General features: G+C 43.1%; 1 protein-coding gene across 3 annotated transcripts in view; it reads right to left on the reverse strand.

The window, feature by feature from the left end:
* Positions 1-2,659, reverse strand: part of helz (helicase with zinc finger) — a 260,171-nt gene extending 257,512 nt beyond the window's left edge. For all 3 annotated transcript variants that reach the window (XM_080209367.1, XM_080209368.1, XM_080209363.1), the window contains exon 1: positions 2,607-2,659. The gene's annotated coding sequence lies outside the window, so the exon portion shown is untranslated. The remainder of the gene's footprint in view (positions 1-2,606) is intronic.
* Positions 2,660-26,280: the final 23,621 nt, after the last annotated feature.

Genomic DNA, 26,280 nt, shown 5'->3' on the forward strand with positions numbered 1-26,280 from the left:
CAGAGTGGCAAGGCATGGAGTCATAGAGGTTTCCAGCTTGGAAGCAGGCTCTTCAGCCTAACTTAGCCATGTCGCCCTTTTACACAAAAAAAATCACTAAGCTATTCCCAATTGCCCGTGTTTGGCCTATATCCCTCTATACCCATGTAACTAAATGCTTTTTAGGTAGTACAGTCTAATTGGTCTTGGGTATTCTTGAGCTCAGTGACAGCAAGCATTGATGCTGCGTGGACCATTGCAATAACGTGCAGTTTTATGCACACACTTCTAGCTAAAACTAGAGGGAAAGCACCACGCGGGCACAAATTAGTCCTTTGCTGGGGGAAAAAGGACAAATAGAATGCTAAGTAAACAGTCAACGGTAGCCACTCAGCACACCTCCAGACAGCTGCTTAAAGAGCCAACATTCAAGACACGAACACAAGTCACTTCATCAGCTGTAAGCTGGAAAGTACCAGAATTCAGATAGTTTTTTAAAAAATGCTGAAAAAGTTTCTCTCGTGGAAAGATTGTTTTTAAATTGATGGTTTTTTATTTATTCGTGGGACATGGGCATCGCTGGCTGGCCAGCATTTATTGCCCATCCCTAGTTGCTTGAGGGGAGTTGAAAGTCAACCACATTGCTGTGGCTCTGGACTTAAATGTAGGCTAGACCAGGTAAGGACAATAGGTTTCTTTCCCTAAAGGACATTAGTGAACCAGATTATTTTTTCCAACAATCAACAATGGTTTCATGATCATCGGTAGATTCTTAATTCCAGATATTTTTATTGGATTCAAATTCCACCATCTGTCATGGTGTGATTCGAATTTAGCTCCCCAGAACATTAGCTGAGTTTCTGGATTAATAATCTGGCAATAATACCCACAATGCCATTGCCTCCCATTTTAATTTCTTTCATAAGATACTACTGACAAAGGAAAAACCGGCATCATAGGACTCACTGGACTAGAATCATCAAATATAACAAAAAACACAAGTAGCATCCTGAATTCAATAATGGTTTAACTTCTATTTTGGGGTTATTTAATGAAAACAGTTAAGAGTATGGCTGGGGAGTGGAAGAGTAAAGATTGGTGAAATGAGACTTCAGAAGGAACGCCCATTAGCGTATCACAAATAGCAGAAATGCAATTCTGGTCAAAAATTACAGTCCTTTCCAAAATAATTATTACATCATTTATTAGTACAATAGAAAAAGTTTTATTTCAATAAGGCATAATGCAAGTATCTCAAAAGTAGTATGACAGATAGTTGAGTGGATATTGAACAGAAAGAAAAGAATCTGGATGATGATGATTGCAAGTCAATGCTGACGAAGATAATTCGGGGGGTGGGGGGTGGGGGGCAAAGGCACATAATGTCTGAAGGAATAACCACCTTGCTCAACCTCAAGCTCATGCTCATCCATAGGGAGTGATGAGCAAGAAATATATTATTATTGCCACTGGAAGTCCCTAACTATCCATACTAAACTTAAAGCACGTCCCCAAATGAGAGAAAATATTGTCAGATTTTTTTTATCCTTGAACATTGTGACATGCAATTAAAAACAAAATGCTGAGGAACAAGACAAAGATACTTGTGGGTCCAATTCAGGTACTTAAACTTTCATCAGTATAATTTCACACATCCAGACACCAGGGCGAAAACAAAATATAAAGTCCAGGATTTGGAATTCAGCGAGAGCATAAGATTTTTTAAAAGAGTAATATCTGGGTGTTCGAAATGGGGCTGCAAAAGTGTTTAAACTTTTTGTCAGCAGTGACCACTATAAACATCAGGTGAGTTCAACTGATAAAAGTTCTTGTTGGATACCAGTAAGTGAAGTAATATAGTAGTAATCACACATCCAAAACAAGTGTTCAGGCAATATTGTTAGTATAAGGAGATCAAAATAGTTGGACGGAACAATTCACCTTCACATGGGTGCTTAATCAACAATGCAACACGAGCGTGGTCAAAAAAAAAACGTTTTTATTAAAAAAACGTTACTTGCTCTAAAGTTCGAAATTTTGCAGCTACTGCTAAAGGCAGCAGGTAAATGTAGGGCAACCGTGGAGTGTTGGAACAGCACACAGACACTTGTAATGAGAAAGATGCAGGAGTTTCCTGGGACCTAGAAACTGTGGGATCCAGAGAGTGGGGAGAGCAGGGCGATTCCCCGCACCCCAGTCCCGTCCCCCTCCCCCCCGCTTGTTTACACGCTCCACACTCCGGCCACCACAAGCGCTGGGCCTACACACCCCACAGCTCAGCTCCCTCCCAAACTCGGCGGCGCTGACTACCGCCAGGGAGGACGAGGCAGCCTGGAGGCGGCTGTCGCCGGGCCTCGGATTAACCCAGAGCGGCAGCCACAGCAACACGGACCCCCGCCCGGCCCGGCCCGGCCCGGCCCGGTCCCCTTCCCCCCACTGCCTCCCCTTCAAACAACAACAGACTGACAGCTCTCGGAGCGGAGGCCAGGCCACAAAATCCCCGCGCCGGCCTCGCCTACTCCCCTCACCGCCTCCTCACAGCTTCTCCTCCCGCCGCCAGAGCCCCGGGAGCAGCGGCCGACCCCGCGACCGCGGTAGATCGATCAGCGACACAACTCGCCTCCTACCTCAGCCTTTACTTTTGCGCCATCTTGGATCCACTTGTCAGCGTCCCCCCGCGGCATTGTGGGAACTGCGCCCGGCGCGCCTGCGCCAACTCTTCCAGAGGAGCGCACCTCCAAATAACACAGGCTGGGGCGGATACGGGGAGCCAGTCAGAGCTGGGGCGGATACGGGGAGTCAGTCAGAGCTGGGGCGGATACGGGGAGCCAGTCAGAGCTGGGGCGGATACGGGGAGCCAGTCAGAGCTGGGGCGGATACGGGGAGCCAGTCAGAGCTGGGGCGGATACGGGGAGCCAGTCAGAGCTGGGGCGGATACGGGGAGTCAGTCAGAGCTGGGGCGGATATGGGGAGAGTCACAGGCTGGGGCGGATACGGGGAGTCAGTCAGAGCTGGGGCGGATACGGGGAGTCAGTCAGAGCTGGGGCGGATACGGGGAGTCAGTCAGAGCTGGGGCGGATACGGGGAGAGTCACAGGCTGGGGCGGATACGGGGAGTCAGTCAGAGCTGGGGCGGATACGGGGAGTCAGTCAGAGCTGGGGCGGATACGGGGAGTCAGTCAGAGCTGGGGCGGATACGGGGAGTCAGTCAGAGCTGGGGCGGATACGGGGAGTCACAGTCAGAGCTGGGGCGGATACGGGGAGTCACAGCCAGAGTGGATACAGGGAGAGTCACGGCCGGGGCGGACACAGGAGGGAGCAGGAGCCACAGCTGGAGTGAGTGAGAGAGGAGCAGCAGCTGGAGTGAGTGAGAGAGGAGCAGCAGCTGGAGTGAGTAAAGGGAAAACAGGGGCAGCCCTCTAGCTGTTTTCTTCAATCTCTATCCAACTTCCATCTGCTGTAATCAGTTAAATTATAACTTGTAAATCTATGTTCTATTAAATTATATGCCTGCAATTTGGACATGGAGTTTTTAGCTGAGAAGCAAGCCATGGAAATGACGGGACAGTTCAACCCTGTTACTCCCCAGAAAGCCAGGTGGTGACTGATAGCACCGGAGCCAATGTTTACACACTTTATAAGCGTTTATTTACAGGGAATCATATCGCAAGCAAGCACCTTCTCTCCAAACAACCACATGTTAATCTCCAGTTAAAGCTCACTACCTGCATACAATTAATTAATATACGATTAACAAACCAACAGGTCAATATCAAAGTTTATGTTCCACATTAACTTCCTTCCACTTGATGCCATCTATTCTTTTTGCCCTCTTATTTTTATCTACCTTCCCCGTAAATGTGTTGATTCTGTTCACCTTAATGACTCCACCTGATGGTGAGTTCCACATTCTCATCACTCTGAATGAAAAAGCTGTTCCTCAAATCCTTATTGGTTTATTAGTGTCTATCTTATATCCCCAGCCAGGTATTGTATCACAGGACCAATATACAGCGCCTTTAATGTATTAAAGCATCCCAAAATGTTTCCCATGAGCATTATCAAACAAAATTTGATACCAAGCCACTTCAATAGCTATCAGGACAAATGACCAAAAGTTTGAATTAAAAGGAAGACTTTATGGAACAGGATGAGGTAAAGATGAGAGACAGTTGGGGAGGCAAAGAGGTTAAGTGAGGGAGTTTCAGAGTTTTGGGATAAAACAGCTGAAGACATGACTGTTCAAAAGATATCAGAGCAGAATTAGGCTATTTGGCCCATTGAATCCACTCTGCCGTTTGAGGAGCTGATATGCTCCTCATCCCCATTTTCCTGCCTTCTCCCCATAACCCTTCCACCCATTACCAATTAAAAACCTGTGTACCTCCTCCTTCAATTTACTCACTGTCCCAGCACCCACTGCACTTTGGGGTTGTGAATTCCACAGATTCACAACCCTTTGGGAGAAGTAGTTTCTTCACAATTATGAGTTGTGGAGCAATGAAAATAAAGGGTGTCTAAACAATCAGCTTTGGAGAAACTCAGATCTACGGAATGTTGTTGGGGAATATTGTGGAGATCAGGAGGGTTAATGCCACAGAAAGATTTTGAAACAAATGATGAGAATTTTACAGCCCATAATTACTCTCTCTGCCAGCTCTTTGAATAAGTTAAAAGCTTAATTTTACTCCCTGCTCTTTACATTTTGCTGAATGTTTTCCTTTCTAAGTACATACTTAATTGCTCATGGAAAGTTACAAAAGAATCTTTCCCATCACTATTTCTAGTAATCCATTTCAGATCTGACCCCTGCTCAAACTGACCGCTCTCTGTAAGTCTCCAAACCAAACTATTGAGAAACCATCCCATGTTTCTGCTTCAGACAGGAACCAATTCAATTGCTGACAGCTTCACAAAAATCCTTTGTATACAATGAGTGGTTGGGATTTGGAACATACTGACTAATGGAGTGGATAAAACTGATTCAATAGTGGCCTACCAAAATGGAATTGGATAAATACTTGAAGGAGAAACAATTGCAGGAACACAGGAAAGAGCAGAGGAATGGGACTCAGGACCTTGTCTGCTGGCTTTGAATATCATCTGGAATCAAAGTAGGGAGCGTCACAGCTGCCATATCCAGGGAAAGTCTATATCCTGAAATATTCCACACCTATGTGAGGCCGTTGAAATTAAGATACTGACAGCATTCTGGTATACTACAGAGGGCTTATTTTAAATATTTGATTAAGAAATCTGCCAGAGAGGATTTTCTATCGCATTGTGTGTTACCTTGCCAAACTGATTCCCAAAGAAATGCCAGTTGTCTTCTTAGCTAGATAATGTAGGTCATAACAAGTTAGTCTGGAAAAATGCTGCAGGGAGATGGTGCAAGTTGATGGTAATGATCCAATCAAATGTAAATTAAATAGATAACTTGCAGAAATTTACATCTGAGGCACAATATATTTGTAATTTGGGACATAAGTTGCTTTCAACCTATAATTCCCAAAGTTCTCCATCGGCAGTGGGGGTTTATTTTGTGCAAAGTGTTGGAGCTGCAGGCTGATAAGTCTCCAAGTTCTGATGGATTTCATCCTGGGATCTTTAAAAGAAGTGGCTACTAAGATAGGTAATGTCCTCAATTTAATTTTCCAAAATTCTCTAAATTCTGGGAAGGATCCATTGGATTGGAAAATAGCAAATGTAACTCCTTTATCCAAAAAGGGAGACAGAAAGCAGGAAACTGTTGGCCAGTAAGCTTAACATCTGTCAGAAGGAAAATGTTTGAAGCTTTTATTAAAGATGTTATAGCAGGAGAGTCAGATAAATTCAACATAGCAGGCAGAGTCGACAAGGTTTCCTGAGAGGGCAATCATGTTTAACCAATTTATTGGAATTCTTTGAACAAGTAAGAGATGATGTGGATAAAGGGGAACCAGTGGATGTACTGTACTTAGATTTCAAGAAGGCGCTATATCAAAGGTTATTGCAGAAAATAAGAAGTCATGGTGCAGAGGGTAACATTTTGGCATGGATAGAAGATTGGTTAGCTAATAGGAAAGAAAGAATAGGCATTATGGGTCATTTTCTGGGTGACAAGATGTAGCAAGTGATGTGCCAAAGGAATAAGTGCTGGGGCCTCAACGTCTTATAGTTTATGTCTTGGATCAAGGGACTTAACGCAAGATTGCTAAATTTACTGATGACACAAAGATAGGAAGGATTGATAGGAAGTTCTGAAGAGGACATAAGGAGGTGACAAAGGGACATAGATAAAATCTGGCAAATGAAGAATAATATGGGAAAATGTGAAATTGTCCATTTTGGCAGGAAGAATTTTAAAAAGCAGCATATTATCCAAGATTGCACAGTTGTGAGATACAGAGCCATCGAGATGTCCTAGGACGTGAACTGGAAAAGGTTAGTATGCAGGTACAGCAAGAAATTAGGAAAACCAATAGAGTATTATTGTTTATTGCAAAGGGAGTTAAATACAAAAGTAGGGAGGTTATGTTTTAGTTAGATAGGCATTGGTGCAACCAGATCTGAAGTAGTGCGTACAGTACTGGTTTCCTTATTTAAGAAAGGATGTAAATGTGTTGGAAGCATATCCAAGAAAATTTACTAAACTAATAATTGCAAAATGAGTTGTCTTACAAAGAAAGGCTGGACAGGTTAGGCTTGCAACTGCTGGAGTTTAGAAGAGTAAGAGGCAACTTGATTGAAACATATTAGATCCTGAGGGGTCTTAACAGGCTGGATGTAGAGTGGATGTTTCCTTTTGTGGGAGAATCTAGAACTAGGGGGTCACTGTTTAAAAATAAGGTGTAGTGCATTGAAGACAAAGATGAGGAAAGTTATTTCTCTGAGAGGGCTGTGAGTCTCTTCCTCAAAAGGCAGTGGAAGTCAAGTCTTTGACCATTTTTAAGGCACCAGTTCTTGATAAGAAAGGGGATAAAAGGTTATCGGGGTGGGTGGAAGGTAGGTTTGAGGTTACAATCGAATCAGCCGTGATCTTACTGAATGGCAGAGCAAGCTGGCTGAGTGGTCTGTTCTTTCTTCTAATTTGTTTGTTCATATATTCATTTGACATTTTTGGGTCTGTTTGATGAGTTGTTGCTTGGGATTGATTGCTACGATTAGTCAATAACTCCATTATTATTGTATCATATGACTATTACAATGATCGAAAGTATACTAGAAGCACTTTGATCTTTTATCATCTATTCCAATGTGAAAATGAAAAAAATCACAGCTCAGTGATTAACTGATCCACCAGGCAAAAGTGTGAAAGTATTGGATTGGTTCCTGAAATTCTGTCAAGGTAAACACTAAACCCAAGATGAGCAAATCACCTCCAGGTAATTTGTTCAGACATGTTTAGGTTTCCTGAGTAGCTGCACAACAGGTAACTCCTTCAGTATAATACAAGAACCTACACAAAACAGTAAGCAATGCACTGGTGACTTTGATGTCCTACACAACAGTAATTACATCCTTCTCCTGGAGGTACGATTCCTGTAGAAAATATTGGTGACCATGGACACCCATTGGAATGGTCCATGATTATGCTTGAGAAAGTATTCCAGTAGTTTATTCTTCTGTATTTTGATCCATATTACTTCAGGATTACTATTAGTCTCCCATTGACCGATATAGCATGTGTCCTGTGTTTTGGAACTCTCCTGTTTGTCTGCAATTAAAAGTACATCCACTCCATTGTCTAACAGCAAGCAAATCCAAACTATTCACAGCACCAGAAGTAATGTGCACTCAGTCATTCTCACTTCTCTATACATCCACATTCTGTACATCCAGTGCATCACCCAGTGAAAGATCACACATTCCTGATCAGTTATTTGCTGTATGTGTGTATCTCCTTTGGTTTTGTTCAAGGGCAGCCTATAGCCTGTCAAATCCAGTAACAATAAAAAAGGACAAATTTATGTAGCACCATTTACAACGTCAGGATGTCCCAATGTGCTTTAGTAAGTTTTAAGTGAGATCACTGTTGAAATGTAGAATGCAGCTAACTTGCACACATGGCCTTAATAACAGCCATGTGATAATGAATAGATCATCTATTTCAATGATGTTAGTTGAGGGATATATATTGTGCAGGGCACAGTGGAGATTTCTACTGCTCTTATTTGAAATGTGTTCTTGAGAGAGATTCTTCCCGCTCAGAAAGGACAGTAGGACTAGAGAGCACAGCCTCAAGATAAGTGGGGGGGGCAGTTTAGAACGGAGTTGAGGAGGAACTTCTTCACTCAAAGGGTGGCGAATCTCTGGAATTCTCTGCCCGTTGAAGTGGTGGAGGCTGCCTCGCTAAATATTTTTAAGACGCGGGTTGATGGGTTTTTGAAAGGCAAGGGGGGATTAAGGGTTATGGGGAGAAAGCGGGAAAGTGGAACTGATCCACTTCAGATCAGCCATGATCTTATTGAATGGTGGGGCAGGCTCGAAGGGCTAGATGGCCTACTCCTGCTCCTATTTCTTATGTTCTTATAACTTCCTGCATGAGAATGTCAGTCTCGAATTTATGCTGTAGTCTCTGGAGTGGGTTTTTGAATCCACAGTCTTTTGACTCGGAGGTAGGAAATCTACCAACTGAGCCATAGCTGAAAGCATGAGGACAGGATTGGGTCCACAATTATAAAACCCAGGAGGGCTTAATCATGAAGAGTGACTGATGAGGCATTAGAGAGAAACCCTACAGCGAAACATAAGCTAATGAGAACTGAAATACCTTCAGGAGAGGATAAGGGCAAGGTGGTGGCAGACAAAGATAGAATAATTCAGATACTTCTAGCTGATTGTTTCAGTCTTACCTGCACTTCTAATGATCACATAAATCAAAAAATTCATGATACACATGGAATAAAGTTAATGCACTATAGCAGGCAGGTTGTTGCAACTACGTGTATAAACCTGGGACTATTATAATTAAAAATGATATACAATGATTGATGTTCAAAGCAAAATATGCTTAGAAAAATGTCCTTAGTAGCTTGTGGAAATAGAAGACCTTTTTATATTTCAAACAGTGCTGCATATTATTGATTCAGGCAGTGTAATAAATAATTAGAGAATAGTTGATCCTGGATTGCACACTTCAAATGATTTTGTTTCGCAAATTTGAATTGAAAATGAAATTATGCCAAAAGCCCCCCTAAATCCCAGTGTTGGATTGAATGATGCAATAGGTGTTTGCCCAAGGGACCACGTTTCAAATTAAATGAATAAAATAAAAGACTGTTCTGGTTGTGGACAGGGAACTGCAGGACAAAATGGCTCCTAATTTGGTGATTAGTAGCAATCTCATATGGGGAGCGAAGAGATACCAGATGGTTCGTATGTCACAAGTAGTATTTTCTAGGGGACCCAAATTTCACCATATTTATCAATAACTTGGATGGAGGAATACAGAACCATGTGTCCAAGTTTTCAGATGACACTAAGTTAGAAAGGACAATAAGTGTTGCTGATCAGAGCTGGGAGTTGCAAAGAGAAATAGACTAAGTGTGTGAACAAACCCGTGGCAAATGGAGTTCATGATGGGCAAGGAGGTGAAAGATAAACCAGAGACTCCACCACCACCATCCCCAGGCATGTCCTGTTGCACCAACTGGACAGACTCACCAGACATGGTGGTATATTGGTATGCTGTCAAGAGGGAGTTGCCCTGGGACCTCATGGCATCAAGTCACATGGGCAAGGATCTCCTGCTGGTTACCACTTGCCAAACCCCCTCAGCTGATGGATGAATCAGTATCCACAATTAATGAACACCACTTTGAGGAAGCTCTGAGGGTGGAAAGGGCACAGAGTGTTTTCTGGACAGGGTTCTTCACTGTCCATCACCAAGATGTCTTGGTCACACCAATACCGACCAAGCTGACTGAATCCTAAAGGACCGAACTGCTGTACTGGTTCTTCAGCAGGAAAACAACAAGAGAGAAAGACAAAGTCCTGATTTCACACCGAGGGAAAACCTCCGTCATGTTGTGTAGACCTTCACCGTGCCAAATGGGATAGATATAAAACAGACCTAGCAATTCAAACAGGGCATCCTTAGGGCACTGTGGGCCATCAGCAGCAGCAGAATTGTATTCAACCACAATCTGCAACCTCATAACTCACTCTACCTTTACCATCAAAATGGGGCTTCGGTGAAGAGTGCAGCAGAACATGCCAAGAGCAGTACCAGGCATTCCTAAAAAACTTATGTCACCCAGTGAAACTACAACACAGGATTATTTACATGCCAAACAGTGAAATCTGCATACAATAGGTAAAGTGATCCCACAACTAGCATATCAGCTTTCAGCTCTGTTGTCCTGCCACGTTCAACTGTGATTGGTGGTGGACAATTAAACAACTAACTGGAGGGGAGGCTCCACAAACATCCCCAACCTCAGTGATGGGGAAGGCCAGCACATCAGTACAAAGGACAAAGCTGATGCATTTGCAGCCATCTTCAGCCAGAAGTATTGAGGTGATGATCCATCTTGGCCTCCTCCAGAGGTCCCCAACATCACAGATGTCTGCAGCCAATTCAGTTCCACATGATATCAAGGAATGGTCGAAGGCATTAGATACCTCAAAGGCTATGGGCCCTGGCAACAGTAATGAGGCCTTGTGCTCCAGAATTAGCCATGCCCTAACCAAGTTATTCTTGTAAGCCATAAACCAGGCATTTACCCAGCAATGTGAAAATTTGCCTAGGTATATCCTCCTGTCGACAGAAATCAGAACAAACCTGTGATGACATTGATGTAAAAGGTGCACAGTTTGACTAGCCCTACTACTCTACAAATCATGTCATTAGTTTAAAAGTTTAATTCACTCACTCAAAATGGCCAATTATTTACCTTTGCAATTGTTAGACTCAGAATAAAAGTCTTCAAACAGACTCGTATCACTGAATTCAGAATGATTGATTTATTGTGAAATAAAACTTCTTTCTTAAATCAAGTTGTAAGAACTGGTTAACCCACAATTATAATCTGAAAGTATTTACCCCTTTTAAATTTTCCTAATATACAAACAAAAAATGGCAAACACATACAGGTTTCTGCAGAGATGAGGGCAGTTGAAAGAAAAAGATAAAGTTCATAGGTTTCAATGCTGTCCATCTGGAGTTCTCTTGTGTGTAGACAGATCACTAACCTGGAAGTTCTCACCAATAGAGCTTTGACACAGAGGAGAATATGGCCAGATCAATCTTTCTCGTTCTCAGCCTCTTGGGTTTTCTAAAGACCGATAAGTTCCACTGAGATAAGGATTCCTATCTGGATACTGTTAACCCCTCTATATCAGGCAAGGAGAATGTGCACTGGGCTGCTTCTCACTTTCTCAGTTCAGTCCCAGTTGAATTCAAAAAAACAAGTTCAAATCTTAAAAGCTCATCCCTGTCATATGATTCCTGGTAAATCACTAGCCTTTGCTTTTTAACCAAGCTTTTTTCTCCATCAATTAAAATAATTGCAGTGCAAGTAAGCAAATAGCTTTTCCCTTTTCCAGTACCAGGTCCAAATTTATGACCTTTATGTAAAAAAATCCAAGTACCCAAATAATCTCCTTCTAAATTTTAGAAAAATACAGTTGGTGAAGATATGATTTTCCTGAATTGCCTCTGTGCTTCAGAAATAAAACATCATTTCCAAATCTATTTAATTATAGAATGCACAAGAAAGATATACACAATATATAAACATCATTATAACATGCATTTGTTCAGCCTTTCACTCCTTATTCAGAGTCTGTATGGTTTTCTCTGATTTCTTTGTTTTCCAGATAATTGTATAAAAATTACATTCTTGATAATTGCATCTGCAATTATATTATCTTTTCCAGCAATATGAGCAATTGTTAAGTTGCAATGCTGTATAAGAGCAGTCTGTCATTCTAAGCCTTCATTTTTTTTCACAGAAGTCAAGGAATTAAGGGCACAGTGGTTAGCAATGTTGCTTCACAGCGCCAGGGAGCTGGGTTCAATTCCAGCCCTGGGTGACTGTCTGCGTGGAGTTTGCACATTTTCCCTGTGTCTGTGTGGGTTTCCTCTGGGTGCTCCAGTTTTCTCCCACACTCCAGAGATGTATAGGTTAGGTGGATTGGCTATGCTAAATTGCCCCTTAGTGCCCAAAGATGTGTAGGTTAGATGGATTGACCATTAAGTGTGTGGAGTTATAGAGATAGGGTGGGGGAAAGATCCTGGATAAGGCACTTTGTCAGAGAGTAGGTGCAGATTCGATGGGCCAAATGGCCTCTTCTGCACTGGAGGGATTCTATTGGATTCCTTGAATTATGATTAGTATACACTAATGTTTCTGTACACTCATGACAGATATATACTTCAAGATGTTAAAGAGCCAGTAACATTCCCAGGGTTTCCTTTTCTATTGTAGAAGTATGTTTCTTGATGCTGATTTATTTATATACATAAGTACCTCATTGGTTTCTCTCTGCCTGATTCACCTTCTTGCAATAGGACTGCACTCATCCCCAAGTCACCAGCATCGATTGCTGCCCTTAAGGTTTTAATGAAATCAGGAGCGGCTTCATTAGTTTAGATAGTTTTCATCCTCTCAAAAGTTGTCTGGGACTCTTGTGTCCATATCACCTTTACATTATTTTGCAATAAATCCTTTGGTGAAGCAAATATTGTGCTGAAGTTTGGCACAAACATAGAAGCCACGAATTCATTAAAAAAGCTCCTGATTTTCCATTTAGGATTAGGAACAGGGGTTGTGTCAAAACCTAGACTTTCGCTGTTCTTGACTCCTTCCCTATAATATGTCCTAGATAAGTTATTTGCGTTTTTGTGAACTTACTCTTGGCAAGGTTTCTTACTCGATCTGCCAACCATGGTTACCAATTCTACATGTTGATGTAAATCAGTGCATCATCCCAGTAAACTACACGATTAGAAACACTAATTACAATCTGATTCTTTGGAAAATTGTGAGCATTCTTTTTAGCCCAAGTGGCATTTCTCGGCAATGGTGCAGCACAGTCGGTGTGACAAAAACCGACATCTCCTTAGTTTGCGATGTTGAAGCTACTTGTCAGTATCCTCTCAATAAATTGATCTTGGTAAGAAAGATGGTACTGCCAACCCTGTCAATACAACCTTCTAAACCAGGGATTGGGTAAGAATCTGGTTTTGTTACTACATCAACCAATGCAGAATCTGGTTGACCCATCAGGTTTGGGCACTAACACCACCCCATAACTCCATCTGCTTTCTCTAGATATAATTAGACGATTTTCTAACATTCATTGAATTTCTGTCTTCACCCCAGCTTGTTTCTCCGGAGTTTAACAATAAGGATGTTGGACTATTGAAGAAAATTCTCCTCACTCCCCACACACTTGTCTAAAGTTGTACATTCGGATTATCCTCACGGGTTTCCTTAAATTCTAGTAAGTAACTTTACTAGATCTTTTCATTATCCTGTGACTAAGTATGAAAATATGATGTCTAACTGTCCTAATATTTCAGAGTTAGCTACCTGGATAGTAGGAGGTTCAGTTTGTAAATTAGGTCTCCTTGTGCCTCACTCTCTCTGTCTCTCACATCCTCCACTGTCCTTATTCTCTGACATAGCTGCTCCATCTCCTCCCTACCATGGTATTGCTTTAACATATTGACAAGACCCATTTATATGACATGTAAAAAGATCCTAACTTTTAAGCCGATATTAAATAAGTCAATGACATTATTTAATGAAGAGTGGAGTCTCTCCTAAGGTCCTGGCTAAAATTTCTCCCCAAACAATATTGCCAAACAAGATTAAGTAATCCTCTTTTCAGTTAGTGTGTGTGAACCTTTGCAGGGTGCAGCTGAGAGCTCCAATTCTATCCCCTTGCTCCCCAAACAAAACACAGCAGCAACAACTCTTTGAAGGGAATGAAATGATTATAAAATGTTTGAGAAATTCTGAAGGCATGACACAATAAAGGGCAATGTAAATGCAAGTTATTTCTTCAATTACAAATAATCTCTCAATCGGAGAAATAAGTTATTCTGGGGAACTTGCATCAAACGCTGAAAATTGTGATTTTTTTATCCCCCTCCCCCCACTTCTCTTGTTGTCAGTGATCTGCTTTTCCATTTCTTTCCTCAAAAGTACACAGATTGCATTTCCCTGCCTTTCTTCATAAAATTAATTTGCATCCCAAATGCAAGAACCTTTTACTGGCGAATTTCCTGACAAGTTGCTCATGTTTTGTCAGAGCGGACGATGGCCACTGCATTTGCCACAAGAGTGACATGTGCCCCACCTGGAATCACACAGAACAGGTGACCAGTTGGTTGTGCCTTTGTCACCTTTTGACAGATTTATCCATAACTTACTCCCCTGCTCTTTCCCCATTATGCGCTCATCCTCCAGTGACAATTCTATATAACAATTTGCTGGAAAAATAATTTGAATATAATATATTCCTGGATCAGGAGCAGCATGATTTGTAATAATTAAGAATTGATTTTGCTTGTTAATCTTTGTGTCCATTTTCAACCTAAAGTTTATTTATGTTTGATAGACAGTTGATAATCAGAAATAAATACTGGCATAAAATACACATTTTTCAGTAAATCCAACGCCATATCACATGACTATGGCTGAGAGTGAAGATTTTTTATATGAGGACGATATTTAAGGACAATATTGAAAACAATATCGAAGACAGACACTGGAAGAGCCTGTTTCCTGATGATTCAAGGTTTGCCCCCCTTAACAAAAACAACACAACTTTTTATTTATATAGCAACTTTAATGTCCAAAGTGCTTCATAAGAGCATGAAATACAAAATTTGACACTGACCTACTTAAGAACAATTATGGGTGGGGAGTAAATGCTGGTCTTACCAGGAATGCTCACATTCTATGAATGAAAAAAGTTAAAGTTTATGTATTAGTCACAAGTAAGGCTTACATTAACACTGCAATGAAGTTACTGTGAAATTCCCCACACTCTGGCGCCCATTTGGGTACACTGAGGGAGAATTTAGCATGGCCAGTGCATCTGATCAGCACATCCTTGAGACTGTGGGAGGAAGCCGGAGCACCTGGAGGAAACCCATGCAAACATGGGGAGAGCATGCAAACTCCACACAGATCGTGACCCAAGCCAGGAATTGAACTTGGGTCCTTGGTGCTGTGAAGCAGCTATGCTAACCACCGTGCTACTGTGAATTAAAAAGGACAATGTTAGGTCAGATGCCTGACAGCTTCGTTAAAGTCATTGGTCTTTTTGAAGCATCTTAAATGTGGAAAGAGAGAGAGAATGTCTTTAAAACAGAGATAGTTAGGTTCTTGATTAAGAAGGGGATCAGGGATTATGGGGAAAAGGCAGGAGAATGGGGATGAGAAAAATATCAGCCATGATTGAATGGCGGAGCAGACTCGATGGGCCGAGTGGCCTCATTCTGCTCCTCTGTCTTATTGTCTATGAGCTTATGGAGAAAGGGAAGCAGAAAGGTTCAGGAAGGGAATTCCAGAGCAATTATGATGCTCAAGAAGCAGAAGTTAGGTGAGCACAGTTACCTCTAAATATTGTGGCACTGGAGGAAATTATTGGGATAGGGGTGGATAATGTCATGGAGGTATTTGAAAACAAGTAGAGAATTATAAAATCTTAACATTTTTAAATAAATGGCAGTAGCTACCAGTGAAAGGAAGTATAAATAACATTGAGAATTGAGTCATGTTAAACATTTAAAAATATGGGCTTGCTTCAATCAATTTGATCAAAAACATTTATAACTCCGATCACAACTTTAATTTTTGAAAAAAGCTTGTTTCATAACTATAGGATGTCCCAAAGCACTTTACAGCCAATGAAGTACTTTTGAAATGTAGTCACTGTTGCAACAAACCTGCACTAAGTCCTACGAGCAATATAACAATGACCAGATAATCGGTGATATTTTAGTTATGTTGATTGGGAGATAAATATTGGCCAGGACATCAGACAGAATTCCCTCGCTGTTTTCCAAAGCAGTGCCATGGGAATTTTTTACATCTGCCAATATTTTACATCTGGGCTTGAGTTTAACACATCTGGAAAACAGCACTTCTGGCAGTGCAGCACCCCTTCAGTACTACGCCAGTGTCACCCTCGGTTTTTGTGCTCAAGGCCAGAATTTTCTGACCTTTCCTGCCAATGGGATTTTCCCATCCCATTGCAGTGAACCAAGATTCGATTGGCCACCAAATTCTCCAACTTCACTGCAGCAGGAGTGTGACGTGAACGGGCGGTAGAATTGAGCCCCAAGTTTTTGGAATAGGATTGGAACTTATGATTTACTGATTTTGAAATCAGAGAGTTGCCAACAATGACAACAAAAAGTAACATTATCTCTTTTAAACATGTTCCTGCTATGATTCCTGTATGCTTTGCTCATCAGCACCATTCCGCAATGGCCTAAGTGACTGTGGAAAACTCAATGGCTTTAGAGAAGCAAACTCAACCTCAGGAAATTATACAGAACGCTATGGATAATGGTTTATTACTTAGGGAATAATTTCTTATTTACTTATTTATTTAGTGAATGCAAAGTCCGTAAGCCAAGCAGTTTCTATCAGTCCTGCCATATTGAGTTCAGATAGATCTCTGCTGAGGCTGTAGATTGGACACTTTTCTATGATGTGATGCCTGGTATGCTCTCTCCTACAGGTGGCTGACATAATGCCCGATCTGTGGAGATTAGCCAAGCAGGGGCCATGGCTGGTCCTGTACCTGTTGAGAGTAGACAACTTTGTCCTTGGAAGGTCGAAACCAGGCAACTGTTAGGTTGGTTGTAAACCAGATTGCAATCTTGGTGAGCTAATTTAATAGCTCCAATCTCAAGGAAACTTTGGCTACTAGTTCTCATGGACTAAGAGATTATGGCATCACTCTGGTGCATGAATAACAGGACCCCTTGTAATATTTATTTATAGAGGTTACAGCGCCATCCCAAGGAGGGATTTTATTTTAATAACAAGTTAAATATGACTTCTTCAGTTTTATGACACCAAAGCTACAAAGGGTGTAATCTCAGTGCTTTGTGTATTATATATTACTACAATACAAAAAGTTTCATACAAGATAACTAAATGGATTATAAACACCCATAACATTCATTGGTGCAACTTTGAATTTGGTCATTGATATATTTCTTACTTTCAGGTATCTGGGTTAATCTCACATCACTGGGGAGCATGTTTGCTGGAGTCAGAAGGTTGTAGGTTTGGGTTCCATTCCTGATACAAGCACATAATCTAGATTAGTACCCGGAAGATGTTGCCCTCTGGGGTGTACTATCTTTCAGGTGTCTCAGAGGATGTAAAACTTGTTAAACCTGGTGTTGTCAGACTTCTTAAGTCCAACTGATTTATTTGATCGAAAGCTTGTGAGTTTACTATCAAATAAATCGGTTGGACTTAAACCTGGTGTTGTCAGACTTCTTACTGTGTTTACCCCAGTCCAATGCCGGCATCTCCACATCATGAAGTAAAACTTCCCAGAGCATGTTTGTAGAACATGGCCTTCTACCATGTGCCATGGCCAACATTTATCCCTTAACCAACATCACTGAAATAGACAAAAGCAAATTACTACAGATGTTGGAACCTGAAACCAAAAGAGAAAATGCTGGAAAATCTCAGCAGGTCTGGCAGCATCTGTGAGGAGAGGAAAGAGCTGACGTTGAGTCCAGACGATTCTGTCAAAACTAAAAGTCATAATAAGCAGGAGATATTTATACTTCAGGATGAGAGAATGAAAGATGAGTCATTGCCACAAAAATAAAGGGAAAGGCTGCCAATGGACATGCAGAGACTATTTTCTTGGGTGGATGTAGCAGTTACTAGGGGGCATAACTATAAGGTTCATGGCGGGGGATATAGGACGGATGTTCGAGGTAGATTCTTTACTCAGAGAATGGCTGGGGTGTGTGGAATAGACTGCCTGCTGTGATAGTGGAGTCAGACACTTTAGGAACTTTCAAGTGGTTATTGGATAGGCACATGGAGCACTCCAGAATTATAGAGAGGGGATAGTTTGATCTTGGGATTGGACATAGCTCAGCACAACATTGAGGGCCAAAGGGCCTGTACTGTGCTGTAATGTTCTATGTTTCTATGTTTAATGGCAGTCCATAGAGGGAATAATGGGTGTGAGTGGTCAAATGGCAGAGAAGCTGAAATCAGAGGGTAACCTGTGACAGAAGATGATGTGGGGGGAGGGGGAATGGGTAGGAGAGAGATAAAGTTGAGAAAAGGGGGGAGATAAGGTAAGGAAAGGGGGATAAAATAGAGGGAAGCGTGGGGAGTGAAAAAAAGCAAAGAAAGACAATAAAGAAGTGAAAGATAGAGAACAGTTCAAAATGAAATGAAAACAAAAGGAGTTGATGTGGGGTACAGCTAATTATCTGAAGTTGTTTAGATTTCCAGAAGGTGTTCGATAAGGTGCTTCACAAAAGGTTGCTGCAAAAGGTTAGGGTGCACGGAGTTGGGGGTAAGGTGTTAGCGTGGATAGAGGATTGGTTATCTCATAGGAAGCAGAGAGTTGGTATCAATGGGTGCTATTCTGGTTGGCAGTTGATGACTAGCAGAGTGCCGCAGGGATCAGTGCTGGGGCCTCAACTGTTTACCATTTACATAGATGATCTGGAGGAGAGGGCTGAGAGTAGGGTAATGAAATTTGCTGATGACACAAAAATGAGTGGAAGGCGCAGAAAGTCTGCAGAGAGATCTGGATAGGCTGAGCAAGTGGCAAGGACCTGGCAGATGGAGTATAACAATAGCAAATGTGAGGTTATCCACTGGTAGAAATAATTGTAGGAGGGATTATTATTCAAAGGGCGAAAAGCTGCAGCATGCTACAGTGCAGAGGGACCTGGGGGTCCTTGTGCATGAATCACAAAAACCCAGTCTGCAGGGGCAGCAGGTGATCAAGAAGGCAAATGGGATGCTGGCCTTTATAGCGAGGGGGATAGGATATAAGAAACATAAGAAATAGGAGCAGGAAATATAAAAGATATATATATATATATAAAATATATAAGAAATATAAAAGCAGGGACGTCTTGCTACAACTGTACAGGGCACTGGTGAGGCCACAACTGGAGTACTGTGTGCAGTTTTGGTCACCGCATTTGCGAAAGGATATATTGGCCTTGGAGGGAGTACAGAGAAGGTTCACCAGGCTGATACAGGAGGTGAGGGGGTTAGCCTACGAAGAGAGATTGAATAGATTGGGTCTGTACGCGTTAGAGTTTAGAAGGCTGAGGGGAGATCTTATAGAGACATACAAGATAATGAAGGGGCTAGATAAGAACATAAGAAATAAGAGCAGGAGTAGGCCATCTAGCCCTTCGAGCCTGCCCCGCCATTCAATAAGATCATGGCTGATCTGTCGTGGCTCAGTTTCACATTCCCACCCTCTCCCCATAACCCTTAATCCCCTCTCTTATCAAAAACCCATCAACCCGCGTCTTAAAAATATTTAGCGAGGCAGCCTCCACCACTTCAACGGGCAGAGAATTCCAGAGATTCACCACCCTTTGAGTGAAGAAGTTCCTCCTCAACTCCGTTCTAAACCGCACCCCTCTTTATCTTGAGGCTGTGCCCCCTAGTCCTACTATTTGTAGGAATAACAGATGTGTTGAGTATAGGGCTAACGGGAAGACTTTGAATAGTGTGGAGGAGCAGAGGGATCTAGGTGTATGTGTACATAGATCCCTGAAAGTTGGGAATCAAGTAGATAAGGTTGTTAAGAAGGCATACAGTGTCTTGGCGTTTATTGGTAGGGGGATTGAATTTAGGAGTCGTAGCGTTATGTTGCAACTGTACACAACTCTGGTGCGGCTGCACTTGGAGTATTGTGTGCAGTTCTGGTCCCCACATTACAGGAAGGATGTGGAGGCTTTGGAGAGGGTGCAGAGGAGGTTTACCAGGATGTTGCCTGGTATGGAGGGGAGATCCTATGAAGAGAGGCTGAGGGATTTGGGGTTGTTTTCGCTGGAAAGAAGGCGGCTAAGAGGGGATCTTATTGAAACATATAAGATGATTAGAGGTTTAGATAGGGTGGATAGTGATAGCCTTTTTCCTCTGATGGAAAAATCTAGCACGAGGGGGCATGGCTTTAAACTAAGGGGGGGTAGTTATAGGACAGATGTCAGGGATAGGTTCTTTACCCAGAGGGTGGTGAGGGATTGGAATGCCCTGCCTGCTGCAGTTGTAAATGCGCCTAGTTTGGGGGCGTTTAAGAGGTCTGTGGACAGGTTTATGGACGAAAAGGGATTGGTTTAGGTTAGTGGGTCATTGTTGTTGTTTTTTTTTAAACTGGTCGGCGCAACATCATGGGCCGAAGGGCCTGTTCTGCGCTGTAATGTTCTATGTTCTATGTTCTATCCTTTCTGAGCAGAAAGAGTCTCTCCACCTCTATCCTATCCATCCCATTCATCATCTTATATGTCTCAACGAGATCTCCCCTCATTCTTCTAAACTCTAACAAGTACAAGCCTAGTTTATTCAGCCTCTCCTCATAGCTAAACCACCTCAACTCCGGTATCAGCCTAGTAAACCTCCTCTGCACTCCCTCCAAGGCCAAAATATTCTTGCATAAGTGCGGCGACCAAAACTGCACACAGTACTCCAGCTGCGGCCTCACCAATGCCCTATACAGCTGCAGCAAGACCTCCCTACTTTTATATTCAATCCCCCTCGCTATGAAGGCCAGCATCCCATTCGCCTTCCTGACCACCTGCTGCACCTGCAAGCTGGGTTTTTGCGACTCATGCACAAGGACCCCGAGGTCCCTCTGCACCGTCGCCTGCTGCAGATTTTTGCCACGTAAGTAATAATCCTTCCTACCATTCTTCCTACCAAAGTGGACCACCTCGCACTTGCCAACATTAAATTCTATTAGCCAGTTCCTGGCCCATTCGCCCAGCCTATCTAGATCCTTCTGCAGACTCTCCACACCCTCCGCGCAATTTGCCGTTCCACCAATCTTGGTGTCATCAGCAAATTTCGACACCATACACTCGGTTCCCTCCTCCAGATCATCTATATAAATGGTAAATAGCTGAGGCCCCAGCACCGACCCCTGGGGCACTCCACTAGTGACCAACTGCCAATCTGAATAGCACCCCACTCTCTGCCTCCTATTTGACAACCAATCCTCTATCCACGCTAACACCCTACCCCCAACTCCATGCCCCCTTACCTTCTGCAATAACCTCTTGTGAGGTACCTTGTCAAACGCCTTCTGAAAATCAAGAAAGACCACATCCACCGGCTCTCCTCTATCCACCGCCCTAGACACATCCTCATAGAACTCCAATAAATTTGTCAGACACGACTTCCCCTTAACGAAACCATGCTGCGTCTGCCCTATCAAGCAATTCCCCTCAAGATGCCTCGCTATTTCCTCCTTGATGACGGATTCTAACATTTTACCTACAACAGATGTTAAACTAACCGGCCTACAATTCCCTGCATTTTGCCTGCCACCCTTCTTAAACAACGGCGTAACATTAGCCGTTTTCCAATCTTCCAGCACTTCCCGGGAATCCAGCGACGTTTGGAAAATAACCACCAAGGCATCCACTATCACCTCCGCCATTTCCTTCAGATCCCTTGGATGCATTCCATCTGGTCCTGGGGACTTGTCCACAATCAGTCCCTCCAGTCTGTCGAGCACCACCTCTCTAGTAACAATAATGTCATTGAGACCCTCCTGTCCTACCACCTTTCCATTGCTAACACCCAGCAAATTATTCACGTTCTCCTCTGTGAAGACCGAAACAAAAAAGTTATTCAAGACCTCAGCCATATCCCCATCCCCTACCACTAAGTCCCCCTTCTCATCCTCTAAGGGTCCAACGTTCACCCTAGCCAGCCTCTTCCTTTTCATATATTTATAAAAACTCTTGCTATCCTTTTTTATATTAAGCGCTAGCCCAGCTTTATAGTTTCTCCTACCCTTCTTTATCAACTTCTTTGTCAATCTTTGTTGACATTTAAACCTCTCCCAATCCTCTTCTCGCCCACTACTCTTAGCTATTCTAAACGCCTCCGCTTTTAATTTAACACTTTCCTTCACCTCCTTCGTTATCCACGGCTTATTACCTCTCCTCCTACGGTCCTTTTTAACCATCGGAATAAATTTCTGCCGAGCACCAAGAAAGATCTCCTTAAAGATCCTCCACTGCTCCTCAGCAGACCTACCTTCCAACGCGCTCCCCCAGTCCACATTCGCCAATTCTTCTCTCATCCTACCATACTCCCCTCTATTCAAACAAAGGACGCGTGTCCGGGAACCCACTTTCTCCTCCTCCATCTGCACCAGAAACTCCACCATACAATGATCACTCTCCCCAAGAGGATCCTTCACCACAAGGTCCCTAATTCTACCCGCTTCATTACATAGCACCAGATCCAAGATAGCTCGCTCCCTCGTCGGCTCCAACACACACTGTTCGAGGAAACTATCCCGGCAGCATTCCAAGAACTCTTCCTTGAGCCCCCCACGTCCAACATGGGTCGACCAATCAATATGCAGATTGAAATCCCCCATAACTACGGCCGTCCCATTCCTGCACGCCGCACTTATTTGCGCGTTAACAGCCCGTCCCACCTCCAGATCATTATTCGGTGGCCTATAGACGACACCCACCAGTGTCTTCCTCCCTTTGCTGTTCCTAATCTCCACCCACAACGATTCCACTTTCTGCTCTTTGGTTCCTATATCATCCCTTGCTACCACCCTGATGCTATCAAATCAGCAGAGCTACGCCCCCCCCCCCCCCTTTTTCCTCCCGCCTATCCTTCCTAAACACTTGATACCCCTGGACATTCAGCTCCCAATCCCTGTCACCTTGCAGCCATGTCTCTGTAATAGCCACCAGATCATATCCATTTGTGCTGATCTGCGCCACCAGCTCATCCACTTTATTCCGAATGCTTCGTGCATTCAGATAAAGCGCTTTCATCCCAGCCTTCACCTGGACCCTATTTGCCAGAACGCCACCAACCATACTCACGCCCCCTACTCCCTCTATTATTGGGACATCCTCGGCCTCTTCCCCTACCTGTACCCTCTCCTTAACTTTAGACCCTGTAACGTCACCTACCCTCGCACCCTCCCCCTCACTAATTAGTTTAAAGCCCTGTCTACAGTCCTATTTACACAATTCGCCAGGACTCTGGTCCCAGCACGGTTCAGACCAACCCCATCCCACCCAAACAGGTCCTACCTACCCTAATACTGATGCCAATGCCCCATAAATTCAAACCCATTCCTCCCACACCAATCCCTGAGCCACCCATTCACTTCCTTAATCTGATCAACCTTACGCCCATCTGCACACTGTTCAGGCAGTAGCCCAGAGATAACCACCTTGTCGGTTCTACTTTTTAAAGGGTAGAGGTAGATTCTTCCTGCTTACAAAGGATAGCAGAACTAGAGGGCACAGCCTCAAAATAAGGGGGGGGGGGGAAGGGGAGTGGGGGAGAGCAGTTTAGCTCAGAGTTGAGGAGGAACTTCTTCACTCAAAGGGTGGTGAGTCTCTGGAATTCTCTGCCCATTGAAGTGGTGGAGGCTGCCTCGTTGAATATATTTAAGTCACGGGTAGATAGGTTTTTGATAGGGTTCTGGGGAGAAAGTGGGAAAGTGGAACTGATCCACTTCAGACCAGCTATGATCTTGTTGAATGGCGGGGCAGGCTCAAAGGGCTAGATGGCCTACTCCTGCTCCTATTTCTTATGTTCTGATGTTGTTGAATTTGATGTTGAGACTGGAAGGCTGTAAAGTGCCAAGCTGGAAGACGAGATGCTGTTCCTTCCAGTGAAGCTCAACACAAACTGGACATTGCAGCAGGCCAAGGACAGACATGTGGGCATGGGGGCAGGATCATGTGTTAAAATGGCAAGCAACAAGGTCAGGGTCCTGACTATGCACAGACCAAAGGTGCTCAGCAAAGTGACCACTAAAATAGACTATTTGTTTATCTCGCTTACTTTTGTTAAATCTTCACATACCAACATTGGGCATTGTTTTACCTACATTATGTCAGTTTTATATTTCAAAAGTACTTAATTGGCTGCAAAGTCCTTTGGGACATCCTGAAGGAAGGTGCATTTTGAAATATAAATTTTTCTTCCTCTTTTTGATTTCTCAACCATTGCTGTCACAGCCGTTCATTACATTTCATCATGCAGGCACATTCGCCTTTATCTACTTCTCAGCCATAGAATCCCCTACAGCACAGCAGGCCATTTGCCCCATTTTCACTGACTCTCTGACACAGTATCTTGCCCAGGCCCTCTCCTCACACCCTATTCCCATAACCCCACACATATACCATGGCTAATTCATCTAACCTACATATCTCGGGACACTAATGGGCAATTTAGCATGGCCAATCTACCTGACTTGTGCATCTTTGAACTACGAGAGGAAACAAGAGAACCAGGAGGAAACCCATGCAGACACAGGGAGAATATGCAAATACCACATGACAGTTACCCAAGGCTGGAATTGAACCTGGGTCTACAATCCTTCCAGTACAGAAGGCAGCCTTGGCACTGTAGGCAGTGGTACTAACTGTTGCCACTTTGTCCCATTGTGTTGACTCAGAACTAAGTACCAATAGTAATTGCTTTTTTTTGAAAGAAAATCAGTCAGATCCGTCACTTTTTTTCTTGGGGGAGTTCAACGCCTATCTCATTAGTAATTCCTTTTATCGAATGAAATTTCAGTACAGACTGATCACAATTTAACGTAATAGCCTCCAATCTAATGTACAAAAGGTTCGCAGAGGGTTTTAGTTTTGTAAGCAATTACAGAACTGGGAAATAACAGAAAATACTGGAAACAAAATCTCAGCAGTTCTGATATTATTTATGGAAGAAAAAGTCAACATTTCAATAAATCTGACTTAGGACTGAAGAGGGATTAAATACTGTATGAGGGGGTGGAACAGTTGGAGCAGATTGATTAACAGGTCAGTGATAGGTGGGAGGTAGGAGAGATTGCAACAAATATGTGTAGGGCACAAGACAAAGGAAGCATTAATGGCAGTGTGAAGTACTGATAGTGACATAAAAGTAAGATAGCACAAATGTGTTAATAGAACAAAGGTTAACGGTCAGCAAAAGCAAAACTAAAGAACAAGTGACAGATAGCCCAACGAGGGACAGCGTTGTGCACTGGGACAAAATGCTTCTGATGAAGAGGTCAAGATGGAGAATGGTCAGTCTAAAATTGTTGAACTCAGTCCTAGGGCTGTAGTACACCAAATTGGAGAATGAGGTGCTGCTCCTCCAGTTTGCAATAGGCTTCCCTGGAACATTAACCTGGTGTTATGGGACTCCTTAAAATCCAACAGGTTTATTTGGTTATCATGAGTTTTCAAGGTGCTGCTCTTTCATCAGTTGAGTGGGAAGTTGGGTTCACAAGCTGGGCATATATTCACAAAGACTCAATTGCAAGATAATGGTTGGAATGTGAGCCTTTACAGCTACACATAATGCAAGTGGAGAGGGATAATCACAGGTTAAAGAGGTATGAATTGTCTCAAACCAGAACAATTAGTAGGATTTTGCAAGCCCTGGCCAAATGGTGGGGGTTACACGCAGTGTGACATAAATCAAAGTCCCGGTTGAGGCCATCCTCGTGTGTGGAACTTGGCTATAGCCTCAGCCAGGAGCTTGGGTTTATGTCACACTGCGTGTAACCCCTACCATTTGACCAGGGCTTGCATAATCCTACTAACTGTTCTGGGTTGAAACAATTCACACCTCTAATGTGATTATCCCTCTCCCTTGCATTATCTGTGCCAACAATTGTGTCTTTGTCTATATATGCCCTGTTTGTGAACCCAACTCTCCACTCATCTCATGAAGGAGCAGCACTCCAAAAGCTCATGATACCAAATAAACCTGTTGTTGAGAGACTGTGCACACCCCAGTGTCTTCACATCACTGGAACATGGCAGAAGGGTAAGGATGGACATGTGGGCATGAAAACAAGAAGCCAAACTGAAATGGCAAGCCACAAGGTTATGCTCGCTGACTGAGTGAAGGTGCTCCACAAAGTGGTCCCCCAGTCTGCATTTAGTCTCCCCACTGCAGAGGCTATCACACTCAAGAGCAGCAAATACAGTAGATCAAATTGAAGGAGGTGCAAGTGAAATAGTGCTTCACCTGAAAGAATTTGGGGTCTTGAAGAGGTAAAAAGGGGCAGCTGTTGCAACTTCTGCGATTGCAATGGAAGATGCCGTGGGAAGGGGAAGACG

This window comes from Carcharhinus amblyrhynchos, chromosome 21 (genome assembly GCF_965287045.1).
Source record: "Carcharhinus amblyrhynchos chromosome 21, sCarAmb.v2.hapA, whole genome shotgun sequence".
In the NCBI taxonomy this organism is placed as follows: domain Eukaryota; kingdom Metazoa; phylum Chordata; class Chondrichthyes; order Carcharhiniformes; family Carcharhinidae; genus Carcharhinus; species Carcharhinus amblyrhynchos.